The sequence below is a fragment of the Crocuta crocuta genome, unplaced genomic scaffold, assembly GCF_008692635.1.
Source record: "Crocuta crocuta isolate KB4526 unplaced genomic scaffold, BGI_CrCroc_1.0 scaffold77, whole genome shotgun sequence".
NCBI classification, from domain to species: domain Eukaryota; kingdom Metazoa; phylum Chordata; class Mammalia; order Carnivora; family Hyaenidae; genus Crocuta; species Crocuta crocuta.
Genome location: NW_027532172.1, coordinates 7,140,399 through 7,146,647, shown reverse-complemented (window position 1 = coordinate 7,146,647; position 6,249 = coordinate 7,140,399). Strand labels below are relative to the sequence as shown.

Below are 6,249 nucleotides of genomic sequence, written 5' to 3'. Positions count from 1 at the left end.
CCCCGGGCCCGCCCCCCCCCCCCGTCCGCCGGCCCGGCCGCCGCCCGGCCCCCACACGGCCCCCGGCCCGGCTCGGCCCCGTCTGACCCACTCCGCTCCCGCCGCCGGCCCTCTAAGGGTGGCTCTCGGGTCGGCAGTTCCGAGCGTCTGCGGGCGGTGCCTTCCCGGCCTCCGCGCACCGACGGCGGGGCGGGCCGAGGGTGGGGCCGGAGCAGGCCAGGCCCGGGACTGGGCCGGGGCGGGCCCGAAGGCGGGGCCACGGGATATCTGGGGCCGGTGATTGGCTTGAGGGCGGAGCGAAAGAGTAGTTAGGCTCAGCCCAGACTCGGGCCTGAGCTGGAGGCGGAGCTACACCGAGAAATAGCTGCAGGAGTAGAGCCAAGCTCAGAGGGATTGGGCTCCGGGAGAGCTGCAGGCAGGGCTGGGTTCCGATTGGATGCGGAACTCCCCGAGCTCCGCTGCCCAACGGCGGAGGCGGGCAGATCTTGTACCCCGAGGGTGGGGATCCGGTGCACCTCTTAGGCGAGCAGAAACCAGCCCTCGAGCTTAAGCGAGTTGGGCTAGCTGGGTGGAGGAGGCGTGTCTTCATCTCTTGTTAAAGTTAATAAACCCAATAAACTTGTTTGGGGTTCTACAGAGCCCCAGAGAGCCTCTCTAAACTTCGTCTTTCTCTGTCTTAAGGCGAGTTTGACCCCTTCTCTCTCGAGTTGCAGTTTAAAAAAATGTCTACTGCCACCTTTACACCTTTCCCCAAGCTATCTGCCTCAGCCAGGGTGCCTCCTCTTGTCACACAAGGCTTTATCCATCCTTCTCCGATCTAGGAGGCATTCTCCTGCACGTAGGCATCCTGGACTTCAGCCTGGGACATGGCAACCAGGCCGAGACAAGGAGGCGGTGGGGGGGAGGGGGGGATCAGGCAGGAAGGAGAGGTCCACCTGACTTCTAGAAAGATAAGTGGCCATAATCCTATGGCCTGTCCCCACTGGACAGTGGCTGCAATGCTATGGCTGGGCAAAGGTAGAGTGGAGGCAGCATCGTTTCTAGCAGAACAGTTCAGTCTTTCTGATGCAGTTCAAGAAGAGCCCACAGCCCCAACCTCCAATGGACTACCAGTGAAAGAGTCTGCCAAGGGTTACCCAGGAAGATTCTTGTGTGGCCCCAATGCCAAGGAGGACCCAGCCCAAAGACAAGGAAGGTCCACAAAGCCAGGAAGGGAACTGGCCACCCACAGACCCCTGTTCAGCATAGACTCTTTCCTACCACTCTGCCACACATCTTGTCTCAGCTCCAAATCCTTAGGCTGTCTGCTCTCTCTAGACTGTCGGTGGATCCCTATCGGAATGGCTCCCTTGTTGAGGAGCAATCATTGGCCTTATAAGTCCTCCAACGATTCTCGGAGAGTTCTCTCCTGCCTGGAGCCAAAGCTCAGGCAGGCTCTGCCACAAACATGTAGCAAACATGGTAAAAACATATAATGGCCATCCAGGGACACAGACACTCAGAGATATGCATTATTCATTCACATATAGAACCAACCTACAACATGCCTCAAATGCATAGAACACACTATAAAATGGGTGCACAGAACCAAAAACACAGCCTGTCCACACATAGGCTACAAACCCAGCTTCAAGGCAGGCCTCTTTCCCCCATCAGCCCCGCCCCACATTTGAGAGCTGATCCTACCTCCTTGGGCCTCCCCAGCTGGCTCCTAGCAACAGCCAACAGCTCTTGCAGTTGCTGAGCAACGGGGAGAACCTGTCAGCCCCTTAGAGGCCAGGCTCACCAGAGGTGGGCAGACACAGACCCCAATCAATGGAGGCAGGGCAGAACAGGGCCACAGGGAGGTATATCCTCCTCCAGCCCCAGGCCAGGCTGTGTGGTCCTTGCACACTTCCACCAGATAGTTACTCCCTCCAATTATTCATTCTTCCTAAAGTGTCCAGCAACCCTGTTCCACCCCTCCTGGCTGCGCCCTCTCCGTCTCCATGGGGACCCCGGGCTAGGGCTAGGCCTCTGCTTGCCACTCCATTCACATGTGTCCCTTCCATTCCTGGGGCTATGAACCCTATTCTGTCATCTCCAGCCCAATTTCTCCTCTAATCACCAGCCCCATGTCCATCACTGCTCTGAAATCTCCCCCAGACACTTTAGGCACTTCTAATGGCCCCTGCTCCTGGTCTCTCCACTTTGTGGTCTCTCACCAGCCAGAGCCATCTCCCCCTCCCACCCCTACACCCTGTCAGTTTCTTCCTCTCCTCAACTCCCCCCTCAAATGTGTCCCTGTTCTCTGTCTCTTATCATGGGCCTCCAGCCTCCTCCGTGGCTCTCTTCTTTCCTCTACAATCCATCCTCTACATGGCAGCCAAGGGATCCCACTGAAAGAAATCACATCACTCTCTTGCTCACAAACCTTCTGTGGCTCCCCAGTGCCCTAAGGATAAAACCCAGGCATACTGGTTTGGATTGTGTAGGAAGTAGAGGTGGTAGAGTGGCAGTGGCAAGTGACAGCAAGAAAAGGACTCTGGGGAGCAGTCTACAAACTTGCCAGCTACATATTACTTTGGAGAAATATCAGAAACTCCCTGTGCCTCAGTTTTCTTATCAGTAAAATGAGCCTAACAGTAACATCTACCCACTGCAGTGGCTGAGGTCAGGAAGGAAAGGGAGGAAATGAAAGTAAAATGTAAAATGTTTCCATGTGTATGGCACAAGGAAAACTCTAAGTAGGGATGAGTTGTATAATAGTAATCTCTGCAAGGCCCTGTCCCCACCCAAGATCCACCTGATCTCCCCCCACTTAACACATCCACGCTCAAGCCATCTGACTGACCTTACTCACCCCATCTTCTTGCTCCTCCCCTTGATCCCTCTCCACTCATCCCTCCTCCCTATCTCTCATTCCATGACTTCAAGAGAGCTGGGCCTCTAGGACTCCACTGTCCTGGAGCTTCCCCGACCCCAGGCCCAGATCCCACTGTCTTGGTGGCAAGTCTCTCCCATCTGAGTCTCTGTTTCCAGACCCAGAATAATCCTTGAGGGTGCAGGTAAATATCTGTCAAGTGAAATGAATGAATCACACAAACTCTCCCCCAACCTTTTCAGGGGATCCCCCAATCCCCCACCTCCTGGAGCTGGGAAAGCTGTAAACAACTAATCCTGCTGCCACTATAACAATATTTGCCATAGTGGTGTGTGCAGAGAAGGCAGGAATTAATGGTGTCTGGGAAGGAGGCTTCTTAGTGGAAGTGATGTGGGGAGTGGTAGAGGGAGGAGAGGGCTGTGGAAGAATGTGGCAGGAACAGGGAATCTGGAGGTAGAACTATGAGGCCAGATTTGGGGAGGGGCCAGGGAGAAAATCAAGAGTCAGAGCTGGAGAAACCTCTTGCTTTACAGCTGAGGCACCTGAGGATCAGAAGGGGCTGGGACCCATCCATGGTCATCCAGAGAGAACACCGGCAGCCTGCTTCCCTCCCACTTGGGAACCCAGGACCTTTTGAGAGATGTTGTTTTGGGAGCAGAGAATAGCTGTCTAGCCAGGGCCTCATGGGCCCCAGAGGCAGGACTTGTCTCTGTGCACGCTGGTCCAGCACCACCTGGACTAGACCATAAGACAGTGAAATGACAGCCGAACTGAGGGCAGTGCTCTGGCCAGAATGGAGAAGTGGCAGCTGCCAGCTCACTCAGCTCCCTTGATCACTCGGACAGCTAGAGTAGACCTGGGGCTCACCACACACCACAGAGCAGGTGCAGCTTGTACTGAGTTCCTACCATGCACCTCACCATGCACGAGGCTGAGCAGGGTGAGGAATGGAGACCCCCTTAGTGGGCTGTGACACCCCAGCCCACAGGCTCCAGGAAGGGGAAGCTACCAGCACTTCCTCAAAGACAGTTTCGGGTGGGTGTGTCTGCCCTCATTCAGAGTCCAGGAACAGGCAGGACCCTACAGGGATACCCCGAGTCCAGGGTCCTGACCACCCCACTCCCATGGCTCCCAGGTGATAAGGAGTCCCCAGCGACTCTGATCAGCAAATCACAGGCCTTGCAGATAGAGCTTCGACAGCTTCTGCTTGTAGATCTCAGTGGCCAGAGCTGCTCCCTCCCGGCAGCCCTGAGCCAGGCTCCACCTCTTGGGTACATCCCCTGCACTTCCCCCTTCCTGCTTCTTAGCCTAGAAGCAGTTTTGAGATTGGAGTCAGGTACCAATCAGAGGTGCCCTCTCTGCCCCTTCCTTTCAAAGCCTTTCTTCCCAGGCTTCTCCTCCTCCCAGAGAAACAGTTCCATGCCTGGGAGGCCTTGGGGTCCAGGGTTCCCCTTCCTGGCCATCCACCTCCTTCAGAGATAATCGGCTTTGGCATGGAGAACTCAGGTCAGAAGTTTCTGGATAGGGTAGGGGGCTCCACCTGACACAGGGAGAGGAAAGTCTGAGAAGAGGAGCCATCTATTCAACTACTGTCTACTGTGAGCCTGCGTGTGCCACGGTTCTGAGAACCGTAGGGAGAGACAGGCAGCTGGGACCCTGCCCTTCAGGAGCACATACCAAACAAGAAAACGGGGAGCAAACAGCACAGTTTCAGAGGAAATCAACAGGGTGACAAGAGAGCCACTGGGAGTGTATGCAGGTGTAACAGTCTGAGAAGATCTTCAAATGATAAAAGGCCAACCATGTGATAAGCCAAGAGAGTAATACGTGGAGGTAACAGCAAATGCAAAGACCCTGGGGTACAAAGACACAGGGTGTTCCTAGGCCAGGAAGGAGGTCAGCCTGGCCAGAATAGCCAGAGCAAGAGGTACGCATGGTGATGTAAGAGAAGACTGCTATGAAGCTTCACTGAGGAGTAGGGCAGTCAAGGAGGTCCCAAGTCCCTGAGAGATGCTGAGGTAGGGGTACATGTGGGCCTGCAGCAGGCATCAGCATCTCCGGGCCAGTGACCCATGCCTGGCCCTGCAAATCCAATTGGTTCTGGCACTCAAGCTGCTACTGAGTAGGGGAGAACTGCTCAGGGAGCCCTTGGAGCTTGGTGGCCAAGTCTGAGCTCAGCCCCTTTCTTCCTTGAAGAGCCCATGGTCCAGTTTGCCACTGTGTCTGCTACATACACAGCCTCTAAAGGCCAGCTCCCCAAGAAACCCAGGGTCCTCAGAGGACCTGGGAAAAGATCATCAGCCTATCCCCAGGAGCCATTCTTCTGTTCACCTTGTTGCAGCCCTCCCTGTCATGCTGTCCAAAAGGCTGGGGCTGGTCGCCTCTCCCGCGACTCGTTAGGGCCTTCATTAGCAATGCTTCCTGGAATTTAATTTAATGAAGGAGCAAAAACAGCCCTAATGAGGTGATGCAAGAGCAAGCAGCTCATGAGGTGCCTCCAAGGCCCAGCCACCTGGGCTCAGGGGCTTCCTGTAGATGGTAACTGGGAGCAGAGGGCCAAGAGAAAGGGGACTTATCCTGGGAGGGATGCTGGTCACTGAGTCCTGGGAGCAGGGGACATTGCTCTGCCATACTGCACTGAGCAGATGCTGCGGCTGAAACCAACTACACAGAGGAACGAGCTTGGCCGGGGCCTGCTGCAGGCTGCTGAAGAAAAGCTTTTAGGATGCTATCAGCCAGAGCAAAGGTTCTAGGCCAGCATGGATGTCAGATGTCCAGGCTGTGGGCTAGCACCAGGGGGTGGCCAGCAGAGGTCAGACCATCAGGGCCGAGTTTAGATTTTATTCCAAATTTAATTGTGATGGAAACAACTAAAGTTTTGTTTAACAACTAGGTTTTTTTTTTTAAATTAATTTATTTGAGAGAGCAAGGGAGGGGCAGAGAAAAAGGGAGAGAGAGAATCCCAACCAAACTCCCCACTGTCAGTGCAGACCCCTATGTGGGGCTCAAACTCACAAAGCATGAGATCACATTCTGAGCCTAAGTTAAATGCTTAGCCGACTGAACCACCCAGGCACCCTACAGCTAGGAGGTTTTTAAGGGAGGGTGACATGATCTGCTATTTTAAAGTTCCCTGTGGCAGCTATGAGCACTAATGCCCCTGTGGAGAAGAGAGAAGGTAGGGAGAGAGAGGGGGACCACTATATGGTGCAGAGGGTTAGGTGATGGAGGAAAGCTTAGGGAGACACAGTTGTCCCTTGTAGCCTAGAAGGTAGCTCCGGGAACGTGGAGTGGGGGTGGGTGTACACCTGGGCTGAACTGTTTTCCTCTAGCAGGTTTGGGCTGGCTGGTCCCCTTTCAGCCTTCTCCACAGACCTGGCCTCTCT

General features: G+C 54.9%; 1 protein-coding gene across 1 annotated transcript in view; it reads right to left on the bottom strand.

Annotated features, from left to right (window-relative positions):
• The window catches only part of GNAI2 (G protein subunit alpha i2), a 22,502-nt gene extending 22,352 nt beyond the window's left edge, over positions 1-150 (bottom strand). The window contains exon 1 of the mRNA XM_077777000.1: positions 31-150. The gene's annotated coding sequence lies outside the window, so the exon portion shown is untranslated. The remainder of the gene's footprint in view (positions 1-30) is intronic.
• Positions 151-6,249: the final 6,099 nt, after the last annotated feature.